Below are 21,759 nucleotides of genomic sequence, written 5' to 3'. Positions count from 1 at the left end.
GTGTGAAGAGCCTTTTCAGATTCAGCCAGGTTTGTGTGACACGGCCCAGAACACAGCCGGAGTCCCTCAGTGTCACAATCTAAATACACCATGAAAGGCACAAAGAAAGTTCAGCTTTTATCTCCTCGGCTCAAACCACCGGCAGCTTTTGTGGGTCATGATGCAATTCCCTGACTCCACTGAGCTCAGGTGAAGCTGCAGGAGGAGTCTTGTCTGAGGCGGTTGCAGTCCACTAATGGCTTTCATTAGTGCAGCTGTGGATGCTCAGCACTCTTCACCTCGAGTCCAGCTCATCGCGCTCGCAGCTCACGTACCAATACAGCAGCCCTGTTTCCCCTCCTGACCTGAGGCGCCGCACCGCTGACACTCTGTACATGTCACAGCCACGCGTCGTTTTGATGGTGTGATTCTCAACGAGGAAGAAGATTGACGACAACAGCCTGAGACGTGTCCATGTAACGTGGGGTTCAGACCTGGAGTCGGATCCTTTAGGACCAACAGTAGCCAGTGATGGTATTTTTAGACTAAAAGCTCGATGGAGGTTTCCATGTAGGGCTGGGAAATATGACAGCACAGATTCTTTGAGACCATTTAGGGACGGCTGAGGCTCAGGAGGCAGAGCGGGTCGTACACTGACCGGAAGGTCGCTGGTTCAATCCCGGGCTCCTCCAGTCTGCATGATGTTGTGTGTGTGTGTGCTCTGTGGTTCAAGTGCTGTGTAAATAGGTGAATGTGACTCTTGTGTAAAGCACTTTGAGTGGTCATTAAGACTGGAAGAGCACTGTATAAACACAATCCATTAACCATTTATACTGAGGTATTCATCCCTTTACTATTCCTGACGTATCAGACAAAAATGCAGCTTTACGGCCAAACTGCGTCACCTCTCTTCACTTCACATTCTCTTATTAAAATCTCCCTCATAACATCTCCATGATTTAAAGCTTCTAATCGACAGTTTTGAGTCAAGACTTTTAGTGTTTGGACTGAGGAGCTCGTGAAGAATAAGGTGTGTTGACTTTGGTAGTTCAGGTAAATATCAGGATCCGAGTTTGTGCCCGACAGTCTATACTCATGACGAGGAAAACTCTGATACATTTTCCTCTTTAAATCAATAAGTAATTCATAATGGATGTTGCCGAGTTGTGAAATTATCTGAAAATTCATTGCAGTTTCTTCATGTTGTGTTCGGGGAGAATTGGCAGCAGACGACATGATTCAGAGAAAAGACCAAATTTGACTCAGTATAACAGTCTCACCCTGAAATCCATTTTGAATGCTTATCCAGACTTGAGAGACTTGTGTACGAGCTCCGTCCTTCACCTGGGGGAGCCGGCTGAATGTGCCAGCACAGAGGAGGATGTGAGGACCGTCCTTTCATGCTGCCGGAGCAGAAATGCCTGCGTGAATATTTCAGTCCCTGTGAAATTGCTGGCAAAGTGCTCTGCTTCTCTGTGGGTCTTTTTCAGCGAGCCTCAAACGAGCGACGTTCGTCCTCCACGAGTCGAGCGCCGCTTTAAGATGTGCGTAGAGATCTTAAGGCGAGTGACAGCCCCTGGTAGGGGGTGGGGGGCTGGGGGGGGATTTCATTTCCAGGCTGACAACAATCAGGTGGGCCTGATCGTCCTGAGGGGAAAGACAACGACAGAGCCACAGTGGAGGTCTGGGAAACAGCCTGCAGGGCTGAGCATCGCTGAAAACCACAGTTACAGAAATTGAAATACTCAAATTAAAGTGTGTGTTTAGCTGTTACTTCCTGTCTTCCTGTTCCAGCTTCATCTGCCTTGTGCTGCTGTTGTTGCTTTCCAGTCTCTACTGCACCAAACCTCTGTCTGAAAATTTTATTTGCCTTAAATCTTTCATTGGACCTTCCACCGGTTTGTTTCTCTGAACAGTAAACGCATCACAACCGGACTTGATCCTCACTTCCTTGATCCACAACTCACTACACTGAGCAGGGAGCAGCACACAGAACTGAACACACGTTAGTGTGCTTGGTGTGGGTGTAACATCAGCACATATTGAGTTTTAAAGAACTGACCTGAGCTAACGCGCATTCATTTATTATTAAAACACAACATTAGGAGCGCGGCAACTCCTGCGTCTGGTGCTGCTGCTGACTCTTCAAGCTGCACTCATCAATATTTTCTATATTACAAATGAATCAATGTGAAATGTTTAAGGTCAAAGAGGTCACTCATAGTTGCTGACTCAGAGAATCATCACCACTTCCTTTCAGCTCGATGAACATTTAAGCCTCTTGTTGTAAAGTTATGAAACATGGTGAAGACAGTGGAACATTTAGCAGCTAAAACAGAGCCTGGCATATTTCTCAGGATTGGGTGGAGACAGATGGACGTAGCCTCCGTGACGTCACCGACAAGTTTCTGAAGAGCAGTTTTGAAGCTCAGAGTGAGCTGCTCCGCCATAGCCATCTTGGCAGTGCATGACTCCGCCCCTAACTCCCAGCTAATCCAAAAACAGGCAAAGAGGTGGGGCATGAAAATTCATTATAGAGACCAAAACTGTTTTTTGTACCAGGCTGTAAACATGTTTATTTCTGCTGTAAAGTTGGACATTTTAACATGGGAGTCTATGGGGACTGACTCACTGCTGTAGCCAGACTCTAGTGGTCATTAGAGGAACTGCAGCCAGGTGGACTTAAACATAACGCCATATGTCTGCTAAAAATAATAAGCAAAGAAGGTGATGTCAATTTTGTGTTGACCACATTTTGAGCTGCCCCCAAGAGGCCAAAATTAGAATGAGCCAATCAAATGCTACGAGACAGAGGGTAAAACAGTTGTTGTAATAACTTTGTTGTGGTAAGAGTTTTTAAAGATCTTGAGATATATTTCATCAAGTCTCCAGAATCCAGAGCAAAACTTCCTGTGTGTTTTTAATGCAAAGGGTTTTTCAGTCTGACCCAGTAAATCTTCAAACTGGAAAATCCTAAACACTCAAAAATGGATGCAACGATCCAATCCACTGAACCAGTATCTGTGCTGATACTGACCGGATTAAGTGGATCGGTATCGGCCCTGATGAGACTGATCCACCTTGAATAGAGAGTGTAATCTTCAAAGTCACGGCTTGCCACAGTTATCTCTGACTCCATGTTATTTTACATAGAAATGACTCCAAGGTGTTTCACAGGTTTGACGTCTATCATAGCATCGGGTTGGAACTTGGTATTCACAGATACCTCGAGTTAAGGTGATGAATTGATATCAGGGGAGAATAAATTGGAATGAGTAGGATAAGAGTAAGGTGGAGCATCCTTAAACTAACCTCTCAATATTAACACCAATCTTTTACAGTGTAGGGCCTGAGTGCAGCGTTTGAAACTGATTGTATCCTCCTGTGAGGATTTAGTTTTGTAATTAATTCAGTAAACACCATTTTTCAAACTTCATTAATTTGCAAACTATGATAAAAAAAAAGAGTTTTTTGTTTTTATTAAATAAGGAAGGAAAGCTCACATAGTAATTTATGTGTGTTCTGTGGTCACGTCTAGCACATACGTGTTCCCTGAACATCTTAAACATTACATGTAACGATGGCCCTCTGATGGAAGTCCATGTGGGATTTGGTAAATGAGTCCCGGTGCTGCCAGAAGCAGCCGACCGGCAGCTACTGCAAATCAAACACCCTGAGTGCTGCGGGGTTTGTGTTTTCAGAGCACATCAAACGGCTCAGGAGAAGAGACGTCCTCAGGGACTCTCATAAAAAAAAATAAAAAAACACCGAGCCCCGGATGATGAGGTATTTATTTCAGCCTGGCAAAGTCAGAGAGAGAGATGGCCGCTTCAGATCAGATTTCTTCTCTTCAGTCCTCATCAGGGCTCTAAAACAGGGCTGTTTCTGAGGTTTACAGTGCGGGTTGAGCTCTCTGGGATGGTGAAATAAGGGGGAAAGATGAGCTGAAATAAGAGGAGATGCAGCTGATGGCAGCAGGAACCTCTGTGCTCAGGTTTCACTGGTTTACCTCAGCAGACCTGCTCAGTTACACTGAAGAGATGCAGCTCCTGCAGCCGAGCCAACGCTGTTGGCAGCAGGACGAGTAAACAATATGCTGATATAGTTATCACTAAATATTAATATCGATCCATAATTAATGTGGGTTGGCTATTATATAGGGTCGATGTTGTGCAGTCATGTGGTCGGGTGCTGGTGGAAGTTCCTCCATGAAAACAGCTGCACACATGAACATTGCTGCATGTTTTATGAACGTTTGGTTTGAGGCAGTATGTTCCAGTGTCATTGTGGCTGGAATTAAACTTTTATACTTCAATATTTTCTAAACTACATTCTTTTTTAAAACCTGATGCATTTTTTCTTACATAAACAAATTGTTTAGGTGACAAACCGCAGGTATGATTTAGCACCTGCTCAAGCAATTGACACTAAAAATATTAATCAGCCTGATTCCAGAGGAGAAATTCAGACTACGATGATTCATGCTGCAGAAAATAGTCAAATTCAAAGATTAAGAAAACTGCTGCAAAATCTAAATGTGTCACACAGGCCATAATATAAAAATACTGGCATCAGATAGACATATTAACACCTACCAAGTGGCCATCTGCTCAGTTACCTGCTGAACAACATCCAGTGTCCTGACACAGACCATCAGATGTTTCATTTACTTTGAGCAGAAATCTTCACATTTGAGAATCTGGAAACAGCAAATTTACGTCTCTGACGAGGGACTTAAAGATTTATTTGAGTATCAGAATTGTTGCAGATTAACTGAGGAATGATTTCAGCCATATTGGACACAGTGTGCGTTTGTCTCTTTCCTGTTTCAGCATGACAACACCTGCGAGCACAAAGCAGCTGCTCCATACAGAATCGGTTTTCACAGTTTGCTGTGGAGGAAATTGCCTGGTCTGTACAGACTCGACTTCAACCCCATCCAACAACTTTGGGATGAAGCGGGTCGTGGAGCCAGACCTCATCATCACCCAACATCAGTGTTTGACCTCACTGATGCTGCTGGAGCTGAATCTCTGCAGGTTCACAGATCTGCGTTAGGGTTAGGCACATTAACGAACATGGTTCTGGAGTAAACAGTGTGTGGGTGTCTGTGTACTGTGTCGTCCATAAACACAGAAACACAACATACAACAGTGATCGTTCTTCTTTGACTGGTTTACGTTTTTGGAAAGTTAAATAGGTGTGCAGGTCACTCTGCTTTAAAGACTGATAAACTGGTTCACCAGTCTGGTGGCCATGGAGAGTTTTAAGTTTACCATGATCTCCTGAATGTGTTTTCAGAGGCTGAAAAGAGAAAACATATGGGGAGGCTCAAAGACATGTTTTTCCATCATGAAAATGTAAGAGTATCAACAGAGAATATCAAACACCCTGAGATATTCACTGTGTGGAGATAGCTCTGCCATGAATAGGCTGTGTGATAGTGCTGAGAGGGCGAATCAAAAGGACCGCAGAGCCAGAAGTGATCCATTGAAACAACTCGTCACAGCGGACATGTTGGAAAAGGAAAACGTGACCACTGCTGAGAAACGTCGCTGACTGTAAACTACACTGTCAGTTTTGTAGAACAGTGTTTTGCCAGGTTAGCAGCTGTGTGAGGCTGCACTTACATGCCAGACGCTCACATCAGCAAGTTAACTTGCTCACAGTAGCTGCATACTGTGAAAACCTGCTTAATGCAAATAAAAAAACAGCAATGGAAAACATATACATTTCAGAAAATCTCTCAAATGCCACAAAAAAAAAAATGTATGCGCTCGCATGATCTGGTTTTATAGACCATTCAACAAAGCAATATTTAGCTAAAGTGTAAGTCCCTGATACATGGTCGTTGCAAAATATATGGCGTGTGCTTTTCCATGGTTATCTGCACCAGAGGCCTCGTTACCTTCGATTAAATACTACAACAGCTATTGGTGGATACAACGTCCCAACAAGTGGCAGTAGCTGAAAATCCGTTGCCGTGTTTAATTCAAATGATATGAGGAGAAAACTCTGCTTTATTCATAACATCACTCAATGGAAAACACAATCTTAATTCTAAAAAAGAATTGCTTCTATTTTGAGCAAAACTGCAAAGGAACTGCGGCTAATAACAATGCTAACGTGTTGATCTTCAGCAGGTGTTTCATCATGCTAACATTAGCTAATTAGCACTAAACACAAAGCACCGCTGAGGCTGATGGAAGTGTTTATTAAGAGGAAATATCAGAGGTGGTTACAGTTCATCCATGAATGTTTGTACCAAGGGCTGCAGTTTAAATTATTGATTAATCTGTGGAATATCTTTTTATTGAATAACAGATTAATCGTTTGTTTAATAAAATGCCAGGGAAGGGGAAAATGTTCATCACAGTGACGACTTCAAACATCCAAAAGATGCTTTTTTACAACTGGAGAAGACGAATGAAACAACAAAATAAGACGGAACAAAAGATTTTTTAACTCAAATTGATTCATTGATGATCAAAACTACCAATAATAATGGCAAAGTACTACATTTCTTGGGAATCCCTTCAACAGACATTTCAGTAAAGAATCAAACTGTCGACCTCATGGTGGCAGCAGAGGAAAAGTCAGGAGGCTTCGTCCACTGGGAGACTTGGCTGCTACTTTGGCTGAAACTGCCATAAAACTGTTATTTGAGGACAAAGAGGCAAAAATTGTTTTCATTGATTTCTACTGATAAATTATGAGGTGAGCAAACAGCAGCGTGCCAGAGGAAATCTGCCCCTCCACCAAAAAAGTTCCCTGTTTTCAGGCCAAGTCAGAACTTTTCAGTCCATTTGATAAATCCACAGTAACAACAATGAAGCTGATGTGACTGTACGTTGAAAAATGGCCTCAGATCTCCGTCTAATAGCCTGATCAATACTGGAGAGAGGAACACAAACCGACACCGTGCCTCGTTCTGCACCATATGCCAGATATAGATCACATTACGGTGATGAAATTAAGTTTTCACTGTCCACCTGTCGTTTGCTTTCACCCCTCACAGCTGGCAAACATCTGTTGCCCCCCTGACTTAAATGATTAATCAAAATAGCCATTGATTAATTTTCTGTCAAGTGACAGATAGATTAATCAAGTAAGTGCTCCAGCACTTCAGTTATCGGAGTTACCATGAAGTGCTGTGGATGTCACATTGTGAGATGGAGTGTCTCAGTTAGGAAGCCACATGGGTTTTACTCATTAGAAACATGCAAGACTCAAATATTTCAAACATGAAATACAGTGATACACTTATGTATTATTTAAAAAAAAGAATATAATATCATATATCGCGATATTTGAGCTGTATTGAGATATTACATTTTGGATATGGTCCACGCCTACCAACGAGTTCTTGATGCGTTTTTGTTAATAACATATATTTGTCATATTATACATATTATATTGGTATTGGTTCTCTCCATCCAATCAATTAATCATTTGTCAAATATTGGAGCATTTTTGCAAAATTATTAAGCTATTAATCAATACTGCAAAATAAATGCCAATTAATTTTCTGTTTCATCTCTACATAAAACATTTACCATTCGTTCCTCAGTTACGCTGATCCGACGGGGAGAATTGATTTAATTGTTTTATTGTGAGTAAGAAAACAAAGACAAAGGAAAACAGGACTCATCAGAACATTGAATGTGAAGAAGATAAAGGGACAGTATATCTCTGCTTTATGGGATTATCCTGTTACCAAAGATTTCTGGAAGAAAGTGGCATTTTATGTTTCTCATATTATTAATTATGATCTCCCTCTCTGTCACCAGTTATGTTTTTTCTTCATGTATCTGCACGCCAAATATACAAATCCATTAAAGTCATATCTTAGGCAGCTGCTCAAAGACTTTCACGCTCACTATGTATGGAGAAAAAATTTACATTTTCATTAAAGGGAAAATCAAAAGACTTGGCGACCGTTTCTAGAGGATGGAGGAATTTTATTTATCTTCAAGTATAAAGTTGTGTTTTAAGTAAGTTTGGTAAATTTTGTTGACTTTTATTTGTGTTTCATGTAATTTTAATGACGTGTATGTGTGTGCAGACATGCATCTGTGCACTAAACCTGTTTTCTTTTTCCCCCCCCATTCTGTTTAATCATGTTTTGTATGTTTGACACGGATTACATCCGATGGCAAAACAAAGACGGTATCACGACCAGAGGCTTCTGATGACCAGAGCTCCAACAGCTCATATTGTGTCGGCTCAGCAGCTGCTGTGAGTTCAGCTGTGTGAGTGTGACGGACCGGACGTCTGCAGAGCCTGAACACGCTGGTCAGACCTCTGTCAGTGTCCGTGCTGAGGATTTACTGTTAGGACAACATTTATGTATTCCTTACACACAGCACAGGACAACTCTAATTGAAAACAAAATGTCACGCACACACTTGATCCTCATTTACAGAGAGCAGTGCCGCATCCTCGTCAACACTTTTAGCTGCAGCCGCCCCTCGAGGAGACCACGCTCCCAACATTAGGCTCCAGTTACCGTTTCTATTTACATTCCTCCGGCTCGGAGGGGCCGCCTGCTCCGGCCGGTGCTCGCTCTGTTTACCGAGCGCACCGGGCCCCCGGCTGAAACCTGAACCTGTGACGTACATCAGAGCGTTTATCAGGTTCAGGCAAATGTGGGAAATGCAAATGCAGAAGCAGCTTTGACGGCACAGAGCTGCCCTTTTTGAAACACCTCCACAGAGCAGGTTGTAGGAGCAGGTGGGGGTGGGAGGGTCTTGAGGACACTTGATAACACTTTAGCAGGGGACACAGTTATGTTAAGGGACAGTGTCCTGTTTGCCAAGCAGCTCATGACACTGTTAAACCTGAGCAGGAGCCTCTAACTGCTGCGCCCTCACATTTACCTTCATTTAATCCTCATCAAACTCAAACTGTCACGTAAACACTGAGTAACACCAGAACTGAGACTTCAGTCGTTACCAGCTACTCTGAATCAATTTAACCAATGATCATTTTCACATTATGACTGGAGCTTGGTATCAGTTTTCACTACTGTACATCCTGAGTCCAGACCTCTAGTTCCCCGCCCAGCTCTCTGATCCGATCAGCTGTTCTAACCTCCATCTATGAAGAAGCAGCACCAGGGAAGTTGCCACAAAAATGGCAACGAGATCGACGCAGCTGGACAAGCTGTCGGAAGTCCACTTACAGAAACAACAACTGTTATCAGGAACAGTTAACAAAACCCTGTGTTGACTGAAAATCAGCAGGAGCAATCACTCGCTACCAGTTGGTGAGGGCAAAATAAACCAAATAACCCCCCCCCCCCCAAACAGAAAACAGCTGAGGTGAACACACGGCCAGGACAAAACGTTTTCCTCTTTTCTTACTTTAAATATGAACATATTTCCAGACAACAAAGGTCCTATATTGTGTAAAGGTCTGTGTCCATGTGTAGTGTGATTATAGATCAGCTCTAGCTTCTATATTAATACTGTGAAAGTATCAAAGCCTCAGTCCACAGAGAAATGCACACAGCCTGTATTCAGAAACTGAGCCTTAAAACCAGCCGTCAGGACTTCTGGAACTTTGTGATGTCACAACAAAGCAGTCACCAAGCCCCGCCCACCTGGACCCACCATCCAAACCTTTACAGGATTTGGTTTCTCTGTTTACTTTAAATCTGCTATATTTTTATTCAATCTCTCAGAAAAGCCAAAGCTCTCAAATGTCTCATCACAAGAACTTTGTCTCAATAAAAAAAAAATGTTTTAATTAAAATTAAAGTCTGTCAGATCAAAGAAGAAGAAGAGACGACTACAAATCTGACAAAACATTTGAAGCCATTTGGATATTTAAAAGTCAAACTTCATGACTGGATTCCCCAGAAACTAACCACTACTACTTAGATGGTTGATCAATGAGACGACTGGCAGAAAATAAACTGGCAACTATTTTCATAACAATCACTGGTACCAGTTTCTGAAATGTGAATATTTCTTATTTCACTAACCTCAACATTTTGTGGTTTTGTTTGACTGCTGGGCTTCAGGGAAATAATGATCTTGTGAATGACTTTTTTTCCTGGCATTTTATGCAGTGAACAATCAATTTGGGGATTAATGAAGAGGACATTTGTCAGATACACTGATGATGAAAATAATCGTTGGTTGCAGCCTCGCAGTTCTCCCGAGACCGATTAATTACAACCTTTACCCGAGGTTTTCAGACAGAAAAGCTCAAAACAATTCGATAAAAACACGACTTTACAACGAACAAGCTCGATATAAATTTAAACAATAAAAAAAGGTTTTAAAACTAGATTTGGACTCTACGAGACCGAGACGAGCAAGTGGAGGATGGAGGATCCATAAACCAGGGCAGTGCCCACTTTGCCGCGTTGGTAATATCTAAAACAGTATATAATATCATAAAATCAGATATTGAAGTCTACCTTCACACAATACAATCCCCACATGTCCACGAGCAGACTGAAATAGTTTCTGGTTACTGTGCCCTGTTACCGGCTGTGAAAAGATCCATACCTAGTGTGAATACAGTGGGGGAGGTGGGGAATAAATTCACAGTCCCTTCTGTGCAAAACTGCATTCAAGAAAAGACTAATTTTAGAAGGTATTCAGCAGCTCGGGCTGATTTAGCTTCTTCACACCAGCTTCAGATGAAGTTTGCAGTCACAGTGACGTCACACGTTAAGAAAGGTCAGTATAAACAAGAGGACCATCAACTCCTGATATGTATAAATGGGAATTTAAAGGCTGCAATTCACTTCAGTCACACTGAAAATCAATTAATCAATAATAAAAAAAAGAGTGTGTTGTGTTGTAAAACACCTTTAAATCCAGTCAAACTACTGGTTTGTATAAATATCCATGTTTTCAGTGATGGATATTCACAGCAGCAACAGAGAGCAGTGAAGTTAAGCTCAGTCCTGGTGAGACTGGGAAGGTTAAAGCTGCAAAGTATTGATTATGTTAAGCGCAGACCTACGAGGTGACACGTGATCAATCATTCAGCGCACAGGTGCACCGGCGCTACGTGCGGGCCTACCTGTACGAACAGGTGCCATCGGCCAGAGCTACAAATCAAGACGATAGGAAACTTAATTTCAGTAGCCGGAAGTCACCTGTGCTGCCTTTACCTGCCGCTTCTGTCTCAGAGGAAGAAGATATGTTGATTTAAAGTGTTTCCCTCTCGACGTTTAAAAAAACGCCACGTTCAGGACGGGGTCGGTGCGGACGGTTTAACGGCCGGAGGAAAACTTAACCGTTATCCCGGTCATCTCGTTAACAAGCGAATTCCCGTCGGTTATTTAACACAGAGACAACCGTGAAGATGAGCTGAAGTTAACCGAGCCGTGCGGGACAGCGGTCCTCCCCCTCTTCCTCCTCTTCCTCCTCCTCCTCCTCTTCCTCCTCCGCACCGAAAAAACTGTCACAAAAAGCGGACACTTACCTTCACCCACCGTCCGTTCACCACCGGGGGGGGGAGGGAGGAAGAGAGCCGAGCGGTCAGCGTGTCCACAAGCCTCCGACAACTCTTTGCGGTTGTTGTTGTTGTTGTGTGTTTGTGTCCCGTCACAGAAATTAAGTCCGAGTCCGGTTCCGGTGTCACTTCGTATCCGGACGGCAGCTCGCAACGTGGAGTGGAAGCGGCAACAACAACAGCGGCAGCAGCAGCAGCAACGGTCGGTCTCCGGTCAGTCCGCTGTCAGCGCTCAGCGCAGGCGGGAGGGGGAGGGGGAGGGGGGGAGCGGAGGCTGCGGACGCGCATGCGCACACAGACTGCTACTGCGAAACAAAGATCGTCTAGTAACAGGATGGTCGGCTCAGTCAAGTAAAATTCTAGTTTATCACAGAAGTTTTGTTCATTTACTGAAGATTTTTAGACATACATTTTTGGCAGGTGGTATTTACATGCTTTTTCTGTGGTTGGCTAGGCTACAACATACGGCTAAAGTTACTTGTAAATGTTGGTTTCTGTAGCTAATACATAGAAAAACAGGTTTCTATGTATCAATATATATATTTTAACTGCATTTCATTAAATAATCAATGCAATTAAACGTGATTGTTGATGCTGATTATTTTCTCTATTGATCAATTCATTATTTGGTCTATATAATGACATGAAATAATTAAAAAAATGTATATCAAACTATCCCAGAGACCAACTTCACATGTTCAAATGTCTTTTTTTTTTTTTTTTTTAGTCCAACCAATAATCTGAGAACTGAATATATTCTACTTACAGTCATGACTATTTCAGAAAAACAGCAAATTTTCATTTGAGAAGCTGCAACCACAGACTGTTTGGCATTTTTTCTTGTAAAAGACATAAGACTTTGTTTCCGGCATAAGGACGTACAAGATGCTTATTCAGCTCGCTTTTACTTAACCATGCTACACCAACAGCAGTGTACCTGTATCTGTAAATACCACAGATACATTCACGTTTCGTTTGGGCCTGCAAGGCACTCCAGGAAGTCGAGGTACTGTCCTGACTTTGAGATGTTCTCTCAGTCCATTAGATTTTCTACAGGTGAAGCCCAAAGGTCAAAGTGCAGCAGCTAAAGGAGAGATCCTCCTGCAGATGAGGCAGTGCCAGGTAGTGTGTGTTGGTGAACTGTCAACATACTAAAAATAGATTTCTTATGACCAGAATCTAAATTATAACTTCAATGTGACTATATCAGGCATGGATGGATTACCAGGCACAGACCCAGGGACCCGAGAGGTGAGGGGGCCTGAGCCTCTGTATGAATTGACTGGTAACCTTTCTTGTTTGGAAATTATAAAGCTCGGGCAAAAGGAAATGACCACAAAGAGATCTGGGCACCTATATGACAGGGGGGTGGGGGGCTTTTACCTGGCTCTGCCCGATTTCTCATAATCCATCCACGATATCAGGAATGTCACGAAGTCTCTACTAAGCTCAAGAGTAACAACAACAATCAATTTTTCTTGAAGCCTCCTTCCCCCTCAGCAGAGTAAATCCCTGCAGCCGTCTGAAGGCAGCAGGACAGACACGTATGTTCCATCTACAGCCTCGAATTTGAAAACTGCTGTGCTTTTGCACTCTGCTATAATTCGAAATCATGTGCAGCCAATACCAGGCCGCTGCCAAACAACAACTCAGACTACTGTGTCTGCGTGCACCTCAGACGGGTTGGAACTCATGGTTTAGCCCAGGAACTCATTTTTACTGTAGCTCACAACAGAAAAGTCAGTGGCTGCCCGTAATTACTGAGTGAAGTTAAAATATGCAAGACAGAAAAGCCATTTTTGTAACGTCCAGCTTTGACTCCCACCTCCGATTAAAACATGAGTTCAGTGATGTGTTGGCTGTGTCTTCCTGAAATTAGCATATGATTATAATTCAGCAACAAAACACTTTAGTAAAGTTTCAATTATAAAGTTAAATATTGAAAAAATGAAGCATGTCCTGGTGATTTGTTCAATATTTAACTAAAGCCAATCAGAAGCCACTTTCCTTCCCATTAACCAGGATCTATCGGTGGCGTCAACACAACCATGAAAGTATTAATGGTCCTTTAGCTTCTTCAAGCGGATGAATTAAATCAAGGGTCAGCACATACTGTCAGTATCCTGTTTCCCAGCAGAACTTAACAAGCATGTACAGTGTGTATATGTGAAACATTTGCACTAAATTAGAAGCAAAAAAAAACAATTTATTGAGTGTCATATCACTTACATTGATCATAAACAAAGAGTATTATTGCCAAAGTAAGACAAAGCTTTACTGTAAGTAGCCTCGCAGTAAGAGGCTGCATGTCGGAGCATCGCAGTAATAATTGAAGAGCTCCCGGCTCAGGTTTCCTCTGCAGTAATCCTGCAGTCGTCTGAAAGCTGCTACAGCAGGAACTTCTCAGTCGTTCACTCCTCTGCAACGTGAAGCTCATTTGAATACAAGAGAAGCACAGCGGGGTTGTGTGAAAATTCACAGCCGTGGTGTGAAGATGGTTGAAGTTTTATTTCCACAGTGATGCACCTAATGCGTGTCTTTGTTCATTAGCTGCTGCTGAACAAAAGACGTGTGTTTTGTTCAGAAGTTAGTGTCACAGACGTTCATCACGACGTGAACAGGACTCAAGTCAAGGTCACTGTGTTTTTCATCTCGTCTTCCTCGGCAGATTGAGTTCATATGAGTGGTGATAAAAAAAAATTAGCTAAATATTGGTGTATGTGCAATATGGCAGAAACTAAACCTCATATTTTTTGACAGAATTACACCACAAAGTCCATTTAGTAGTTGTTCTGATTGAAAGGAGTTTATTTATTTATTTTCTGTAGATTTTTAAGAACTCCTCATCTATGTTGACAACACAGTCTTAGCACACGCTCCATTTAGTGAGTCAAGGAAACACTGTAAATCCAAACAATGCAAAGAAAACGTCCATAGAAGACACTAAATGAACATTGTGACGAGACTGTTTCATCAAAACCTCAGTTTCAGAGAAGAAACATGCAGGAGAGGAAGTTAAATGTAGAACTGGCTCCAGTGCCTGTGTTTGGTTCCAAGAATCTGCAGCGGAGTGACACCTCTTACTTTTTTTTTTTTTAAAAACTCCTCTAAGGTGCAAAAAACACAAACGCTGTCCCCCAGCAGAAGGCAAGGCAATTCAGGTAACAGTCGGTGAACCTGCTGGTGAGTCACCACCGGCACCGGCACCGTGCAGCAGATTCAACAGCTCGTGTTTATCTGAGGAGCCGAGCGGCGGGTTCAGGCCCCGTCATGTCAAAAAATTACAGTAATTGCAGCAATCTCTTCGCTTAGCTGGATTTTCCTTGTTAATTAAACACCCTGGTGAATAATCACACACAAGTTGATGAAGATGACGTGTGACAGCTGATCATTTAGGCTCCAGTGGTGTTTGAGCTGTGTGTACATCATCATTATCATCATCACCTCTCACGTTCCTCCTTTGTGACACACACACACACACACACACACACACACACATCCATGCTCTCACTCTTTTCTGCTTTTCTTCCTGTACTGTCACATTCAAACTCAACTCTGATTTCCTTTCACTCACACACACACACACACACACACACACACACACACACCACTGACGCCCTCCATCTGGCATGTGCTTAACGCCACAGACGTCAGATCCCCCACGTCTATCTTTAACGGCGTGCATCAGCAGCCGTCTCAGCCCCTTAAAGCAGCGAGGAGGACGAGGCTGATCCGTCATGTTGCACCACTCAGTGGCTCTGCATGCTCAAGTAACCCTGTTTAGATGGAGAGACACACTGGCTGTTGTTGTGCTGCATCAGCAAAGTGCTGGGTTACGGGGGTGAGCATGTGTGTGTGTGTGTGTGTGTGTGTGTGTGTGTGTGTGTGTGTCAGCCCTGTCTGCCTCACTTAGCAGCAGGTGGACTGGAGAGTGAGAGCCTCCCTCTCTGCAGCAGCCCTACAGCCTGTTTTCATACAAACACCCACAAGTTGTGACGGTTTTCACACTTGGCGTCGCTGCTCTGGTTTCACACTTATTACAATCCTGCGGAGATATGGAAGTTTAATCATGACAGAAGTGTCGAGCGCCTGCCCTTAATATTTAGACTTAATGGCCCCTTCGTTACCATTACAGTATGCAGTCGGACTCTGTCTTCCTTTTATGCCTCCACGCCGGCGCCGTGGGTTACCCGTCTGTCAGTCACATTCTCATGGACACGGTATTTCGGTAACACCTAGATGAAACATTGATTAAGACTCAAGGATGACCTGATTAGATTTTGCCGGTCAAAGGTCAAAGGTCAAGGTAACGGTGACCTCACAAAACACAATTTTGGCCTCGTCAGCGCGATATCTCTGTAACGCCTGGAGGGAATTTCTTCAAATTTGGTCCAAAGTTGACCTGAACTCAAGGATGAACTCAAGGTCAAAGGTTAAGGTCAGTGTGATTGATTATTGTAACCGTGACCGTTTATCATGTAGCTGCAGTTTTTAACAGACATTTAATAAAATATTTATCATGATAATCAATGAAATCAATGGGTGGAGGAGGATTATCATTAGCTTAGCATTGCCAGACAGGCTGTTTTTACTAGCCAGATCCTAAAGAGGAATTATATCATGAGTTCATTTATATTTAAGCATGTGAACACTTTTTAAACAAAAACATAAATACATATTGAAGACACTGTGTCAGTTCATAAGTATTTATATGATACTGGTGGTGCTGAGTGTTCACACGCTCAGGCCCAGAGTCCAGAGTCCTTCAGCTGCACAATTCAGCAGCTGGAGTCTCGGGATCAGATTAAACAGACCGAAGAATCTGATTTCCAGGGGCATTTTTTAGATACAATTACTCATTTGTTTAGTCGAACTTCTGTCCTGATGCTTAACGCTGAGCAGAGACAATTAATCCGGATAAAACCTGAGTTTTTCATGTTGTGCAGATGAGATTCACTCCATATCTGCGCACATTCATTTACTCCTGATTTATTGATGTTAGAGCGCTGCAGGTTGCCATCAGGCATGTGCACTTACTTTTCACCTGAGGTGCAGATCTGTCTCATGTTCAGTGAATGCTGCTACAGGTGAGACACATAAACACAGTATTGTCATGGATATACAGTCGGTTACAGGAGGGATAATGGATTTGCTGCAAGAGGAGGTACAACACAGCAAAATTCAAACATGCAGAGTATATATACCAGATATAATGTCTAATGTAAATTGTACGTTTTTGATGCACAGCCCGAACTCCATGGAGCCTGGCAGGAGTCTGAGTCCATGTGAGTCCGAGTTCTTCTGAGAGACGCAGAGACGAGGAAAAGCCCAGAGGAAAGTTTTACTGCTGTTCTTCAGCTCAGGAGACAAAACTGTGATTCTCATTTCAGCTTACAGACGTGCCAAAACTATGGATAATATGAAATCTGTGCAGTGGTTAAAGGTGAGTTTTAAGTTCATGTAAACTTCTGACTTCAACTGAACATGAGGGGTCGAGATAAACACATTATTTAATTCAGTGAGTCTCTGTCTGAGCTCAGAGTGACATGTATGGACTTTAGTGAAACTAAAGGCTGGGATGAGAATAGATGGAGTTCATAGAGAGAGCTCTCTGATTCCTCTGCTTGAATCAAAAAGAGGCACAAAAGTTGAGAAAATCTGAGACTCATTTCTGAGTTTGATGAGATCTTATTTGAAGCTTAGTCTTTTTCTCCGGGAGAAATAAGCTTTAGTCTCATATTGGTTTCTCTCAGATCTCATAGTCGTCTAGGAGAAATAAATGAAACACTTTTGAGATCTCTGACTTTCTTTTCCTCTGGGAAGGGTCCAGTTTATGAATGGGAAGAAGCTGATGGAGGGTCAGGACACACACAGTGACTGGATAAATGAGACTCAGTGGGAGGGAGGACAGAGAGGACAGAGAGGACAGAGAGGACAGAGAGGACAGAGTGAAACTGGCTCAGTTTCATCGACCGACACACCAACGTGCCATCCTGAGATTCATATTTAGTTTAACTTTGTTTTCACACATAAAAACTGGGTCCGAAGCTCGTCTCCTCTCACTTCCTGATTGATAAATCTGGATCAGGCCTTATGCCCCGCCCACCACCTGCTCGCTCCAGGTGGACAGGTGAGAGAGCAGAGAGTATGAAGATGGTTAGAGGAGGAAACATCAGAGAGACTCAGTCAGACCCAGACTCAGAGGAGGAGTCTGCTGAGACCAGAACCAGAGACTAGCAGACGGATCAGAATGGCAGCAGCTGACACAGTGTTAGCAGTTGTGCTAATGCTAACTCTTGTTCGCGTTCTGTACTGACAAGGTTTCAGGTTTATTTAGCCCCGCCCCCTGTTCCCACAACTTGACAGGATTGGTTCTTGAGGTTTGTGACGTATGAAACCCTGAATCTGTTTTTATGAGACTGTGATTGGTTCACTGCAGTTCAAGCTGGAAACACTCAGTCAAGGTGCTGATGATTATTTCACTCATGATGAATTAAAAGCCGTTAAAACATTAAATTAACGCTTAAATTTTGTCCGACTTCTATTCTTTATCTTCAGATATGTTGCACATTTTCTTTTTCAGAGTAGAATGTGAATGTTTCCATACAGTATTTATGATGAATTATAATTTAATATCTTTTTTTCTGAAGGCATTAAATATGATAAGCCCTTTTTAAAGCAGTAACACGACCACTCAGTGAAATGTGTGCAGTTCGTGGTGAAACTGACAACTCTGGGCTTTCAACAGCCTCATAATCAATAAGTAACACAGCTGTAATATGGATGTCTCTAAAAGCTTAGTGTCGAACCCGGGCGCAGCCCCCGCGGCCGCCACACAAAAGCTGCTGAGTCATGCCTCGGCGCTCCCTCAGTAAGAACTCAATGGTTTTATGTGATGTTAAACAATTGGCTGATCAAGTGAGACCAGCTGTGCTGAATGGCTTCCCTCCAGTTAGCCGGTGCCTTTACCGAACACATGACACACACACACACACACACACACACACACTTTGAATGAAATGGCAAATGATTCAAATGCAAATGCACAGTTTAGCATTTTGTCTTCATTTGATGAGCACAAAGATCAGGTCAAAGTTCACGTTCAGGTGCAAAGTGCAACAGATTCATTTCTCCACACCTGTGAAACCACACAAGAGGAACGATTCAGTCGATCTGTTCCTGGAAACGAAGTGTTTGCTCATTTGCGCTGCTCGTTATTTGTTATTTCCCCCCCCCTGACTTGATGTGTGCAGATGCTCAACGACTAACACGGGAGCACAGGTGTAATTCTCTCGCAGCCTCAGCTGACTTTTGTCTTGAGTTACTGTTAACATCGTGAGACTCATGTTCAGTCACAGGAGCTGCAGTGGAAAAAAACCACCTCAGGCGAGTTCACACCTTCAGCACTTCTGTCTCTTTCGTTTGAAACTTCCAGACTTTCTGCTGTTTGAACTGCTGCTCTCTGCGAACGAGAAAACGTTACATGCACATGTCGGCTGGTTGTTCTGGTGCATTTCATCTACATATATGTTTATTTTTACTTCAGTTCTCTTGATTTCTGACTTTGTGTTGCATGTTGCATTTCTCAGTTATGGGTCATTTGATGAAGATTTTCCTCCATGCCATAAAACTGACAAACATTAAAGCTCCTCCAGTGTAAAGGTCTGTGTCCATGTGTAGTGTGATTATAGATCAGCTCTAGCTTCTATATTAATACTGTGAAAGTATCAAAGCCTCAGTCCACAGAGAAATGCACACAGCCTGTATTCAGAAACTGAGCCTTAAAACCAGCCGTCAGGACTTCTGGAACTTTGTGATGTCACAACAAAGCAGTCACCAAGCCCCGCCCACCTGGACCCACCATCCAAACCTTTACAGGATTTGGTTTCTCTGAGTGTTTTTACCTGAAATCTGCTTCATTTTTATTGGATCACTCAGAAAACAGTCAGCCAATCAGAAGAGAGGCTCAGAGCCTCCTCTCTTCTGATTGGCTCACCGACCTGTTGTTAGAGCTTCAGAGAGAAGCCTGAGAGAGGAGATGTAAAACTACACTGAGATGGTTTTTATATCTTCTTATGGATCAACACTTCAAATAAAACACAGAAGAAGAAGAAGAAGAAGAAGAAGAATATATATGTTGTAAAATGTAATGTAAATGTAAAAATCTAAAAAAGAAAAATGTCTGAGCTGTGGTTGAGATAACAGAACCAGCATTTCATCCAAAGCTCACAACAACAAAATAAAGTGGAGGTTCATACATCAGCTCAGTCTGGCTCTGATCCGTGAACTCCTTCATACCTTTTGTGTCCTCACATAAAAAACCATGATGTTAAGAGCTGCGAGCGTCTCGTCACCTCTCTCCTCTGCCTTTCGCCTTTCACACTTCTCACTTCCACTGACGCACAAACGTTGACACTCTCAGTTCCCTCTTTGTTGGAGTCACCTTCAACCCTCGCTGTTTATCACTCCTCTCGCTTGAAGGAACCTCTTCCTCGCCGCCGATCTATTCATGGCCTCCGTCCGCCCTTCACCTCCACAGCTGCATTACAATCGAGGGATCAGGGCAGGAAAAAAAAATGGCGAGCACAGCATTGCTCTGTGTGTGTGTGTGTGTGTGTGTGTGTGTGTGTGTGTGTGTGTGTGTGTAGGGGAGAATAGATGGACGCATGCTGGTCTTCAGGACTCTTAATTCTTCATGTCTATGATTGTAAGCAACACTGACATTAGCTGTGATGTATAGAAAAAGGTTGTGGGACATTTTCCAATAAATTAAACTTCACAAATTAAAAATGATCTTATTGATTTAAACACCTGAGATGGACACAACAGATTATTGATTTTAACGTACAGGTCGTGGGTAGAAACATCTTTCTGTGGTTCGTGTGGAGGCGAGATCGGAGCTCGGGTTGGTCGTGTGTGTCGTACCGCTGGTGGACTGAGACTCCTGCGTACAGGAAGTGGGATCTGGTTGGTAAGAAGAAGCGTATTAGCATGTCTTTGATTAGCATGTTCATGTTCGACAGTCACATTTACATACGACCAGATATCTTTTCACCTCACCATTTTACTGTTATATTTCATTATTCCATCTCATTTTTTTCATTTCACAATAATGTTTTTAACATGTTTTTGTTTATTTTATGTCTTTTTCCATTTGATGCTCTTGGTGCATGTAATTTCTTTGTTGTGCTGAGTTTCTTGTATGAAAAGTGCAAAACAAATAAAGTTTATCATTATTATTATTATTATTATTATTATTATTTAGCATTTACATTGTGCTTGAACATCATAACAGTTAGCATGCAAGTGTTGATCTCAATGTACAGCTGAGTTTGGCTGATGAAGGTGCGAGATGAAAAATCACTGATGTTGTCAGGATGCATCCTCTGAAGACCAAGAACGACTGTGTCAAAGTTCATCACTGTCCGTCCAATAACTGTTTCTTCTCTGGACCAAAGTGGAGACATCGCCAGAGCTAGCCGGCTAATGTGGCTGAAGACTTAGAGTGAAATCTGAGCCTCATCTGTGATTCATCTTTTCCTCTTTTATCCCCTCACTCACTCTGGGTCTAAACCAGCACATAGCACTTCGCTGTATTTCTGTCTGCTGGAGTTGCCAATATGTGAAGCAGCTTTTATCTCCATCTCACTGTCATCCAGACTCAAGTTGAGTCTGTGATCTGCCAAAACTGGAGATGATGATGACATCTTTAAATTTGGATGGAAACAGTGTCAGAGCACATTAACGCTGACTTGGAGCAGAGTGGGTGGATGAACCACAGTCCTCAGTGTTTGTTTAGGAAGCAGGAAGTTGATGATGGTCTCACTCACCAGTCGCTCCAACCACCACACAACCCTGCTGTCCTGCATAATCTCCTTCCTATTTGTATTAACACTTAAATAACAATCACTGCATTAACTTCTTCTACAGTTTGCTATAGTAACATTACTTTTTCCTTTTCTTTAGGTGTTTCTTCTCCTGCACATCTGAAGCATAATTTTAATGCAAAGTAAGAATTTGACTTTGCTAAATTAGCTGGTGATAAATAACCCTGAACATGAAATTATGCCCTGAACTTTGCTTTTGACAAAAACAAACTGCATGAAGGTATAATTCATTAATTACACAAGGATTAAACTAAACGTTAAACGTGTGCAGAGAGAACTTTTCCTGCAGCCGTGTCATAAAACTTTAGAAGAATGTAAAACTCACACAAAAACAAAGAGCTTCTTCTGCTGGAGTTGGACACCGTTAGATTTAATTGGTTTATTAAACATTGATAAATGTTAAGGCTGGAGTATT

At 42.5% G+C, this 21,759-nt stretch overlaps 1 protein-coding gene across 2 annotated transcripts in view; it reads right to left on the bottom strand.

Annotated features, from left to right (window-relative positions):
• The window catches only part of LOC111645696 (spermatid perinuclear RNA-binding protein-like), an 84,262-nt gene extending 72,578 nt beyond the window's left edge, over nt 1-11,684 (bottom strand). The window contains exon 1 of one of the 2 annotated variants that reach the window (XM_023394995.2): nt 11,428-11,684. The gene's annotated coding sequence lies outside the window, so the exon portion shown is untranslated. The remainder of the gene's footprint in view (nt 1-11,427) is intronic. The other variant, XM_023394996.2, reaches the window with a different exon arrangement.
• Nucleotides 11,685-21,759: the final 10,075 nt, after the last annotated feature.

Source organism: Seriola lalandi, unplaced genomic scaffold, assembly GCF_002814215.2.
Source record: "Seriola lalandi dorsalis isolate HSWRI2012SDOR001 ecotype SW California unplaced genomic scaffold, Sedor1 jcf7180002054955, whole genome shotgun sequence".
NCBI classification, from domain to species: Eukaryota; Metazoa; Chordata; class Actinopteri; order Carangiformes; family Carangidae; genus Seriola; species Seriola lalandi.
The sequence above is the reverse complement of the archived record's forward strand: the minus strand, read 5'-3'. Positions and strand labels throughout refer to the sequence as shown.